The following is a 12,449-nucleotide window of genomic DNA, read 5'->3' on the forward strand; positions in this document are numbered from 1 at the left end:
CACTGGTGTGTTCTGTAGTGTGTATTAGGTAAGTAACAAAGTTACGGCCAGCTTCTTAATTGAGCTACTGTTAGAAAAAAAGTACAGCCTTACTATTTCAGATTTTTAATGTTCTTCAAATTGTCCAGTTTTAATACAGCACTTAGTAGCAGGTACCTGAAACCCTGTTCATGGATGGATAACTTGAGACAGACTTAACTTGTGATTCTGTTAGTGGAAGTGTGATGCTCTGATTTTTAGGGACCCTGCATATACTGCTTCAGCACACTGGCCTGGTACTATAAATTGACCTCCACTATGTCAAGACTAGTTCCTTTTATTTCAGAATTGTTGACTGTATCCTGGTATTTTTGTTATCTCCTGTCAAAATGTAATTCTCAACCCTTTGAAACAATATTAACTTTCTGGAAAATAGAAACAAATGAATTGGATAATAATGTTTACATGTTTTAATCCTCCCTACATAAGTCCCAGTTCTAGAGAGCTACAAAAAGTCTGATCTGGTTCTCTGTGATTTCATCTTTTTCTTAGCATTAATTAAGCTTTAGTTAATGTTATTCAGCCATTAGTTAAGCATGAAACTTTCTATCCTACATGTTTTACCCACATAGCAGGATTATGCTGCAGCATAACACTATCATTTGAAATCCAGTTGGGAGTGAAAAAACTCTCAAATTCTAGAACTCAGAAATTCCTGAGAAGTTACTGCTTTTCATCTAAGAAATGTTACTCTTTAACATATATACTTTATGGAGGTTTTCATTAAACTTAAACCAAAGTTTTAAGGACACTTCCAAGACCTCATTAGCCTCCTTATGGAACAAAAGGAAGAAAGAATAGGTTTGTCCAAATTAACTGACTAGAAATACCATGTTTTGTTTAATGCTCTTGCTTTTTTAACTTGATGCCTCTTCAATTATCCATTCCTTTCAAAATAATGTGCTTTAGAAATCTCTGTACATAGTTCTGCTTTAAGCCAGTGAGCTTTTCTTCCTTTCTAAGGCATTAAAAGTATCTGTATAAATATCTGCTGCTTTATAAAGCATCAGGCTTGTCTTGCAATGTTGAAGGCAGGTTAATTTTTTTTTTTCTTTCTTAGATTTTAACACCTCAGGAAAGGATGGACCTGTTGTAAGGACTGATTGTAGTCATGCATGTCTGGTTAAACCCTAGCAGAATCTATATTAGTGGAAACTTTGGCAAGAGTAAAAAATGCCCAAAGTTCAACCTTTACCTTTCAGTGAGATGTTCCTGATGACAACAGCTGTGAGACTCTCAGGTTCCTCCTTACCTGTCTACTGAATAGCTGGCATGACTTTTGGTGTGCTCTTTCTGCTTCTTAAAATAAGCTGAATGATGGCACTTCTCTGCATTTATAGGATACAAGCTGGGAGATTTTCTGTCTCCAAGAATGTGGTCATCCTCTGCCTTGCATGAATTTTGCTTCACATGGTACAGTTAGAAAATCTTACTGAAGATTTTCATTAACCTTAATGAAGATTTACTTAATGAAGACTGGCCTGCGTATTTGCCCATGAATCAATAACAGGAAAATACGCTTTGTGACTCTGTTCAAAATTTCCGTAGCAAAATCAGTTGGATCTAGTGAATTCAGACAGTAATGAACATAGTAACTGATAATAAAATATAAATAGCTGCAAAATGACAAGAACAACTTTCATGAACTGTCACAATAGACTTGAATAAACCTCACTGACCTAGGCTATGCTGCAGCCATGCATTTAAGTTTCTGCAGAACTGTCCTTTGTTGGGTGTTTTTATTTAAATCCTTCCAGCCCCTTTGACTAACAGTTTTCTGGATGAGCATCCTTTTGATCCTGTCCAGATTAATGGAGATAATTAGACTGTTTTTTCCTCTTCCCATACATCTATCTGCTAACTGATCACCTTAATAAACATAAAATTAGCATGGAAAAGGGATAGCAAGGATTCATATCCTGTGCTGGCCTGTTGTTAACAGGTCAGATAAACCAAAACAGAATGGAGATAGTGCTCATTTGAATCTCCAAACAAAAAATTATTATTAATGCAAACAAGGTTCTGTAATGCATCCAGAGAGCTTCGAGCTGCCTGTTCTGCATCACCATCCCCTCCATTTTAGTAGGCAACTTTTAACTCTGTGTGTGCTGCCATGAGAAGCATGTCTAATGAACCAGCCACGGCGTGGGGGATGCTGAATGTGCCTGTGTACCTACAGTCAGTGCAGAGGCACGGAGACAGAGGCATGGAGTGGGACAGGCATCACTGGGAGAAAGAATTACAGCATTAGTAAGAGGCTGGGAAGGTTTTGCATTGTTAATTGTTGGCTTATGTCTGAATTGAGGAAGTTGGCTTGCTGTCTCAGGGATAGATGATCCTTCTAATCCAGGAAACATCCCCTTCTGAGTCCTGCTAAGCACCTAGCCTTGCTGATAGCTTCAGAGGGACAATTCAGTCACTTGTATGTGCATACAGTGTGTATAGCTAAAAAAGTTTGCTTTGCTCTTTTGCTGAATTTTGAAAATGATTCCATTCTTACGGTGTGCTGTTACAGTGCCACCAACTAATCTTTTACATCAGAAAATAATCAAAATTTGTATGGGCTTATACAGCCTGAATCTGCCATTAGAGGAGTTCCTAGCTCAGAGTTAAGGTGTTGAAAGACAGCCCTAGTGTCTTGTCTGAGAAGGGCAAAGGAAGAAAAAAACCATTTGTCTCTTCTCCCCCCTCCAGTTTGCGTCAATCTGTAAAGATAGGCTGCTAGGTTACTTGAGGCTGGAGAGGACTCAGGAGGTCATTTGGTCCAGCTGCCTGTTCAGTGCAGGACTAACTTGGATCAGGGTTGCTCAGGGCCTTGTCTGGTCAAGTTGTGTACATTTCCAAGGATGGAGAGTCCATAGGCCTAGTGGGCACCTGTTCCAGGGTTTGAATATGCCCACTGGGAAAATTACTTCTCCTAGTACATTATCAGTTTCCAATGATGAGATAGAAGCTGAATCAAACAATTTTTAAAGATGTACAGTGCAATTAATATTCAGATCCTTTGGCCTTGGTAAGGGTGAGAGAGGAGTGTGGGAGCCCAGGAATTGTTGTTGTTCACTGTGGAAACAGCAGTTGAAAAGTAAGAACAGTTGGCATTCAAAATGTGTGTGGGCATCACCTCTGGTTGTGTCATTGTACCAGTGTGTGTTGTGTTACTTGTGTCAGGCAACTCCAGGGAGGACAGCCATGCTTGAAAGTGTCATTCTAGCATCACAGGGGTTGGAGAGTGTGTGTGTGTGTGTGTGTGTGTATATAGATACAAATATAAAACTTTTACATTTTTAAAATCATTTTACATATAAAACGTTTATTTTTTTAGTTGCTTTAGGCCAGGCTTTGTTACCTTCCTCTTAGCAGAATAGGGCTATACTTACTAAAACTTATCTTGCAGCAAAATTGAAGTCCTTTGTTTTCTTCTGTGATGCTGCTTTGTGTTAGCTGAGCTGTTGACAGCGAAGACAAAGCCATAGGAGCAGCATGAGATGGCTGAGCTCCCAGTGAATTACTACTCGGAGCTGTGCTTTAAGCTGCTTTGTCTGTGATTCCTCATTGACTAACTAGTTCCCACTGAAAAGCTTTACCTTGCTTTAAAGTGTTTGTGTGTGAACAGGAGTTTGGTTACAGGATTTATTTGGTACTGTGTATTGCTGTGAAGGCAAGTATGCTGAGTTCTGGCATGCCCACTGAGGAAGTTTCATGCAGACGTGTGTAGTTTTGTGCAAAGTCTTCCCTTCTCCTTTGGATTGCCTCATGGTTGAATGTGAATGTCCAGCAGTATTTTATGAATTCTGTTTGCTGCACCATCTCGTCCTGTCTGTCCCCATTCATACAGGAAAACTTAGAACTCATGGTCTGGTTCTCATTTTCTGCAGCCAGCAAGTGCAAAGTGCTGGTCTGGGTGTGGGGAGGAAGTAAGATGCAAAGAAGAATTATCAGTGCCTTATCCATTCATGTCTTATCTCTTTCCTCTGTCCTTTTGACCCTTTTCTGTCTCCTGCTTTGCAGAACCATCTCTATTAACTGTGTTACTTTGCTTGTGGGCTTTTTCTTCATCTTCCACACTTGCCAGAATCCATACCATCTGTCTTCTTCCTTGCTTCCTCTGGACCCTGACCGTGATCGGTTTAACACTTCCCATGCCAGCTGTCTCTATGCCGTTTAGTGCACAGAACATTTATCATACTCTTGCCTTCTGTTAGGGTGGTGTGATGACAAAAATTTTACCCAGTTTTATCTGGGGAAGAGGGTTGAGAAAAGGCATAAGAGGGAGGGAATAAGCTGAGACAGTGACTTCTTACTGTCATAAATAAGAACTGCTTCTCCTTGAAGCACAGTATCTCTTTGGCTTTTTCTCCAAACCACTAATTGAGCTTGAAAATAACTAATTGACCGTAGCAGTATAAATGCTTTCTGAGTATTTCCAGTACTGTATAGTTTGAGTAATCAGCTATCATCAGTGCATCTCCCAAAATGGAGAACCCTTTTGTAGTTCATTGCCCCTGGCTCTGCTGGTTCTTTTCTGTTGGATTGCTCATCAGCTTGTGTAGTCCATTCTCTGCCATGCAGGTTTCGTTTAAATGTTAGTGGGCTTTTAACTACTACTACTGCTTTTTTAGCTGCGTAGATGATTTATAATGGAAGCTGAGGCTCCTCTTGACAAATGAAGAATCTTTACCAACGGGACTTTCCTGTGGAGCACTACAGGTGTTGATTGTTTAGCTCCTGAATCCTGCTCTGGTTGCATACCAGGCATAATACTTGTACTGGTCAAGGCAGGAGCTGCACACTGTCAGCCACTGTTCTCTGTTATCAGACACGGAAGATCCAAAATGGCACAAAATAAAGAATCTGAATGGAAGGAGCCTAGAAATGTGTGCTTGCATGTTTCAAAACATTTTGAGTTAAATGGATTAGCTTTATACCTACCTGCTGACATGTTCCTCTGGGGCCAAGACCTCTATCCTGCTGTTGAAGGCATTCTCTCCTTGAGATTTAAGAGTGCACTAATGTTCTTAGTTAAGCTCTTAATTTACTCTGTCATCTGTTTCCTCTTTTCTTTGCTCTTTGTACATCTTTGTATTAGATTATTACAGAAAGAACAATGTGAACACTGAAAATGGCTTTTGTCAGCTAATGAGCAACAGCTAGTGGAGAGATGGCATGTTGCTCCCTTTGTCAGCTAACGAGCAGCAGATGGTACAGATTCAGAGCATGGCACATCATCCCTGCTAAGTGCCTGGCATGACAGCAGCCAGAATTAGAGACATACCAAATACCCAGAAGTCTAGATTTTCCTTCATCGCTCTTCTGAGAGCCATTTCTTACATGCCAAGTTTGTGTGTTCAGCTATGAGCAAATAGTGGCGCACGGTGAATAGTGACTAGATGTGTTAATCCAAGGGCGAAAGAGTGTAGACTGTGGGCTAGAAAAAAAATCCTGTGTGAGGATAGCCTTGGGGCAGTGTATTCTCATGTTAGGAACTTCTGTCTCTCACATGTTTTTGTTTCCAGTTTTCACTGTTGCTCATTCAATGCAAACATAAAGGTGAAGGAGGTTTTAGAGTCAATGCTGAAGGCTGTGTGATCAGAGTGTATAGAGGTCTGAGCAACAGGGCATCATCCGTGCTTGTAAGAGTGTGCTGCCAACACACTTCTGCACTGGCTAGTGAGAGCTGGCCTCTGTAGGAACATCTGGAACTGTAATAATAAAAACTTCATCACCAGCAATCCATCATCATCAGACCTTGCTCCGATTGCCCTTCAGACAGAGTCTTTATGAGTACAAGACAGAGTCTTTATTCTCCGTGGGGGGAGTGTCTTCATTAAATGAAGTGCTGCATGAAAATGGTCAATTTTAACTAGCATTTCTCAGGCAGGTACTGAAGCCATCCGCCAGTAGGCTTCTTCTAAAGGTCAGCTTCATCTCTTGCCCAAGACACTTGTGCTTGCAGGGAACCCCCTGCAGTCAGAACTGCTGAGTTTGTAATGTCTGCAATTCAGGGTTGCACGCAGCATGGTGTGGTGACCCAAGTTCTTCTGGAGTCCCACACCAGCGGGCTAACTCTCATAGCCCTGAATGCTGTGACTTGTATTTGGGCAATCTGAGCAACCATTTTAATCTGGGTGTCTAGCAGATCTGATAAGACCCATTCTGTTTCTGTAACAGGGAACTGAAGCCCTTGGAACCCATGCAGAAGCCATGCCTTGGTGACAGATACCCTAGGCACTCTTAGAGCTGGTAGGCTGCCTGCAGTAGGCAGATGAAGGCCTGAGAACTTAAATTTTCTTTTTATGTTCAATTCCTTAAAAAAGTGTTGGTGGCAGGGATTTTATTGATGTGTGGTGGGAGTGTTTTCTGATCTATGTTTTTATGGTTGTAACCATGCTTCTACTGTTGCTTTTTGAAGCATTTTTAACTGCCTTTGGCAGGTTAGTAGAATAAGATTTGAGATAGTACTGTAATCACTTGTTCATTACTGATATGTTGGCATATTAATCCTTAATTTCATCATCTCTTATGTGTTTCTTAATCATGTTCTTGGTTTTACCCTGTAGAGTTTGAACTGTGTGTTTATATATAATGAAAATGCTCTATTTTTTTCACATTCCATTCTGTGTCAATCTCTTCTATGTTGGGTTTATTTTCAATTCCATGCAATCCATCTAAATCCATACAGCATTTTGTATAAATGCTTTATAGTCTCAGAAGACCTTATAAATCTTCTGGTGTCATCAAGGAGGTGGAGTGAGGGAATGGGAGATGTGGCACAACTAAACTTGCATCATTCAAAGCGTTTGTATCTGCACACTTGCTCTTACTCTTCGTTGGTCCTGCACTCATGGGGAATTAAATTGGATTAGTAATATATTGTAGTTTGAAAACACAGCCCATGACAACCATTTTTAAGTTTCCCCAGGGTTTCCTGTACTTTATTGTTCCATGTCCAATTTAAAAACTACCTATCAGACAAATGTTTACTGCTCCCTCTGGTGTTCACTTGCAACAGGTTTTACTGCTCGACATCAGGAATGGAGAGTCTGCAGGACAGTGTTGTTAACAAACAGCTACACGCAGTTGTGGATGAGATATAATGAGGCTTTTCATAAGAATGCTAAATGAAACCTACATTCTGCAATTAGGAGCCTGGGTTTCCTAGATCATGTGAAGAATCTTTCCCTGTGCTCTAAAACCTTTCAGTCTGGAAACTGAAACTCTCACGGAACAAAGGCAGGTTGGTTAGGTTTTTCATCTTCAGACTGGTACTTAAGGTGCTTTTTCACTGACTTAATTACATCAAGTTTCTACAAAAGAGGTAGCTTTTGAAGAACTGCATGCATTAAAAGCTTCACAGCATCAGATGTGTGTAAATTATTTAAAAAAGAAAAAGCCCACTGAAACCAAAGTCATGGCTGAGGAAGTTGCTCTGTCATTGGAAAAGCTCTTGAGTGCAAGAACTCCTTCGCTGCCCAGTGCAGCCCACATCAGGGAGGAGGAGGAGGACTGAGCGGGGACTGCACCAGCTTCAAACCCATGTCATACACCTGGGAGTCTCAGATGAGGACTGTCAGACTGCCCTGTCCTGCCCTCTTTGATGTGGGGTAGATTTAAGAGGAAGGCCTTCAGATTTGTTGCTGTTCACTGCTTTAAAAAGAAAAAAAATAATTCATGGGGTTTGCCCTCGATCTGGAGCTTTGAGCCAGCTCTACAGGAAGATCACAAGCTGGAATTCTATTAAGGCACATTATGTACCCATGCTTTTCCCTTTGTAGGTCCTAAAATTAAAATGGAGGCACAGACAAAATTTACTAATAAATGGTCATTACTATCAACCCAAATCATTCTGGTGTCAATCTGAATTTAGATGTTTGTCTTTCCCTTCCCTTAGCTTTGTTGTGAGAGCACATTCATTACTTCCACACTACTAAGTAACCAGATCTAGTAGCCACTTTAAAAGACAGAGGGAAAAGGTCTTGTAGAGACAATGAGCTCTGCAATCTCTATAAGCTATTTAATGACTGCTTATTATGATAGTACAATTACTACAGCTGAAGATATTTTGCTTGGGTTTAGCCACTCAGCAGAGTCAGACTAATGAATGGCTTTCATGTAGAGGAACAAAGGGCACAAAATAACTCTGACTGCTATCCTTTTAAATACTAGGCTTTAGGCTCAACAAGCAGAGCTCAGTGCACTGAAGAATTACGTGCAGCGTTTTGTTAATAAGAAATATCTGCCCAGTTCAGAAGGGACTGTCTAAACCAGCTGAGGTTTCCTACAAATACAGCAGTGGGCCAAGACCCCAGGTAGGACTAATCCTACCCATCGGGAAAAATTACTAACTTTGAATTGTTTAATGTATCAGTGCCCCCCAAAAATGGTTCCTAAAATGTCAGTTAAAACCTGGTGTTAACTAAGGATAATGCTATAGATGATGGGGGGTAGGGTGTTAAAAAAGACAAATTCAGATTCCTGGGATTAAGATCCTGCAACAATCCTTTAAACTGCGCCATCGTGTGTAAAGGTGAAGTTCTCTCATCTGCTGCAGTCTGTTGCTGCTAGCCAGGTGCACTTTTAGCTTGGAGGAGTTTCCAGTGCTGGTTTCTGATATTTGGATTCTCTCCTGCTAGCCAACAGTTTATAGTAGTATGAGCTAAATAGCTGTGAAATGTGTGTTGTAATCAAAGCTCACCACATTTTGGAAAAAAATAAATAAGCGAGTAATGAATACCTTCAAGTAAGTGATTTAGCAACATGTCACTTGAAAAAAACTAGCCATGAAACAACAAGCACCAAAAAAGGGAACTCCAGCATCAAAATCACTTTGTCACATTGGAGGATTTTATCTTACAATTCTAACACCATTCAAAAGTATCAGAGCTGAAGTTGTCCTCTTCAGTTCACCAAATCTATGTCTGCTGCTTTGGGAAGTGTGGAGTGGCCGTGGCATGGCCAGTGTTACTCAGTGGAGTCTTAGGTGGCTGTGAACATGGGTCGTTGTGTGCAGTTTTGGAGATGGTCACAAGCCTCTGCTGCAGACTGATGTGTACAAAGACACTTACATGGTTGATACAAGTAACTGAGCTAGCTGTCAAATACTGACTGATTTAATGTGCTTTGTGATCCCCCAGGAGTGTGAAGGAAGATGATACGGGCACAAGGAACAAGATAAAGGTATAGAGATAAATATAAAAGCAGTACATTAAAACTGCAACTTGGATACTTTGCAACTCTGTGTCCTGCTGAAATCTATGTGCAATGGTGGAAGTGTGGGGTTTTTTGAGAGTATGACCTGGGAATTTAACTCTCTCTATAAATGGGACTGTCTACCTTTGTGCTGCCCTACCTTACACTACATCTCCATCTAGTGCATTTTAAATGTCTGTGGAGAAAGCACAAGTCTGTAAGGAAACCTTTAAGTAGGTAATTTAATTTTTATCGACTACTTATGGCAGTGGGGGTTAATACATGGAAGGAGAAAATCTAACAGCAGGGCCAGAACTAAGGAAGAGAAACATTCTACCAGAGCATGCACTCTGGAAGGATCACAGCAATGAAAAGCTGAAGTCAAAGTAGATTTAGTGTATTTATGTTAATAGATTAAGCATTGTCTTGTGCTGGGAGTCCAGACTGCCAGGTGTTGTGCAAAGAAAAGTCTTACAAAACTCTGCAAAAACAATCTTTAGTGGTCCTGTTCTCATTTGTAATCCAGTGGTAATTTGTGTAAAAGGGTAATGAAATGAACACCTTTTTTCTTTTTCTAAATGACTATATAGCAGAAGGCTAGGAATTTGTCTATGGAAGTAGTTGTATATATTGTAGTAGTTGTACGTATATCAGTGGAAGACCTCTGGACTTCTATTCACAATTTATGATCACTGAGGGCTTTTAAGTCTCCTCCTGTTATCCAGGTTGACCTGGAGTACTTCTTGCAGGTAGGTGACAAACGTCAGAATTCTTAGGCAAAGCTGAATATTAAGCAGTGCATGAAATGAGCATTTGCATTAATTGGGAAGATGCTGTAAGCCAGCTGCTGATCTTTGTCACATACTCAGATGGCTCTTAAACTTTGAATATCAAACTGGAATTAACTCTTGTTTTCACTCGTGATTAAGCAACCAAATACTTAGCAGTTATAATAGGATTTATAATGAAGTGACCATGGTGAATGTTTCATTTGAAGCTCAATTACAGAAATTCACACATGGGTAAGGGCAAGTGCAATAGCTATTTAGATTTGATAGCTTTTTATGCAGGGAGATCAAGAGGGTTTGTGGTGCTAATTAATTAATCCTCTTGATGGCCTCCTGGATGGGGTGCAGTAAATAGCTGAGTTGGAGAGCTTGGAATCGGACAGGTTTAGCAGTCTGATGGAAGCAGTGGCACACCTGAAATAAAAAGATCAGGTAGCTCTTAGCCCAGAATGGGGTAAGGGATCATTAGCCGGCTGATTTAGACTTTGTCTTTTTGTATGTTATTATTGTTCAGGTTGTTTAATGAGTAGTAACTTCTAAAATACTACTTGTAGTGAGAAATTGCTTTACTGACTGAAAAACAAGCTTTTTGTCGGTGCTCTCTTCTGACATCTCACCTGCTTTGTGATGATTTTGAAGGACTGGAACATAGACTTCTAGACCATGAAAGATTACTTTAAGGCCTTACTATCTGGCAAGAAGTAAAGGCCACTGACCTATAGTAGTCCAGCTCTGAAGTGCTTTCTCTTTTTCCCCCTTTTCAAAGGCAGCAGTTTACTCTTCACGGCAGCAGACTCCACTGGCTTTTTTACGTTAGCAACGTCCTTTCTCTCTTACTGTAAGCTATAGTGTAAATGTTGTCCACATAAGTGGGTGATCGTTTACTATGTTGGAGGCAACCTCTGATGTTCCTATGGTGCTAATTTTACTACTTAAAAAAAACCAAAACAAAACTTGTTGCCTTTAAAATAGAGTCCCTTTTAGGCTCACTTTCTCTAAGTTTACATTAGCAGTTTATGACTAGCAGCTCTTTCGCCTGAGTGGTTGGTTAAACAAGGCACAAAGCTAAGAGTGGCTTAAGGGCTGGTTGTAGGTGCTGTGAATGCTCTGCAGTTGGCTGGTTTAGATCAATTAAATAGTTGTTTTGTCTTGAATTGGAGAACTTCTGGCACAGTAGACAGTTGGTGGATTTTATACTGGGAATAGTATGCAAGAGCTAGTTTTTTCTTCTAGAGAGGAAAAAGCAAGGCGAGGAAGTGAAACTTCTCTGTCATTCTGCAAGACTTAGAGAGCTCTGTGGGCCAACAAATGATGCATTTGCCTTCTGGGCTGAGACAGCTGAATGACTGCAGGTAATGGTGGTTTTCCCACTGGGAACTGAACTGAAAATACTGTAGGGTCCAAACAGCAATTAACGGATCCAAAATAACCGGTAGTATTAACTGAGTTATTATTTACATCAGTTCTTGGGGTGAAAAGGTATCCTGGTGCCATCCTGCATGTGTTACACACCATTGTAAAATCGATCCTTCTCTTTGTACTTTGAGGTTAAAACCTGTTTTTCAAAGAGCAGGGACAAGTTGAAAAGATACCTGCCTTTAACTCCTTCATGTAGAGTCTTTACTGAAATGCTGTGCCTCGCCATGCATCAGGAGAGCCTGGATTTGCAGTGCTGTCTGATGTGGTTGTGGCATCTCTCAAAATAAATGAACACCACCAGAGAAGTTTAAGATGGTTCATTATCAAAGTCAGGAAAATACCTGTGGCTCTGCAATAGTGCAGCATCTGCACACAACAGTTTCTGTCTGGAGAGTTGCTCTTGTCGCATGCAAGTAATCAAGTTTTGATTAGCTGAATAAATCATCATCTCTTGTTGGATTGTGAGGTGTGGGTGTGAAGCAGCATAAAATTATTCTGCATGATTGCTACTTGGAGGGATTCTAAGGCAACAATTTGAGTTTAGAGATGCTGATGCTGGAATCCTGTGCAGTTTACTTCTAGCTGCAGATTTTCACAAAATGTCTGCTGTTGGATCTGCTACATCCCATTTCCCTCACTCCAGATTGCAAAGTAACTGAGAAATATTTCAAAATAGATATGCTTGTCCTAGTGTCTGCATCATGTGGGGTGCCTGTTGTGTGCTCTCTTTGCATCTGTTGCTGCAATAAGCAGTGCCTAATTCACTGTAACTAGGCGTGAAATGCTGGAGGTGTGGACTAGCTGGCTCAACAGTAATCATTCATTCAAAGTTTCTTCCCTGAAATTTCATTAGCAAGACTGTACTGGCTTCTGTAAGAGAAACTCAACCTGTTATAAACATATAATCTCTTCTCTTTAAGCATTGCGTCATAATGAGGCACAGCTCTAAAATTTTACTGTGATACTGAAACAGTAAGTTAGTGTCTGCTTAAACTTACACATGATAAATTTTTTTCC

The 12,449-nt window shown here is 40.5% G+C and overlaps 1 protein-coding gene across 2 annotated transcripts in view; it reads left to right on the plus strand.

Moving 5' to 3' along the window:
- Nucleotides 1–12,449, plus strand: part of LDLRAD3 (low density lipoprotein receptor class A domain containing 3) — a 113,474-nt gene that overhangs the window by 36,208 nt on the left and 64,817 nt on the right. The gene's annotated exons all lie outside the window — the stretch shown is intronic.

The sequence above is a fragment of the Athene cunicularia genome, assembly GCF_003259725.1.
Source record: "Athene cunicularia isolate RWA chromosome 5 unlocalized genomic scaffold, athCun1 chr5_part2, whole genome shotgun sequence".
Classification (NCBI taxonomy): Eukaryota; Metazoa; Chordata; class Aves; order Strigiformes; family Strigidae; genus Athene; species Athene cunicularia.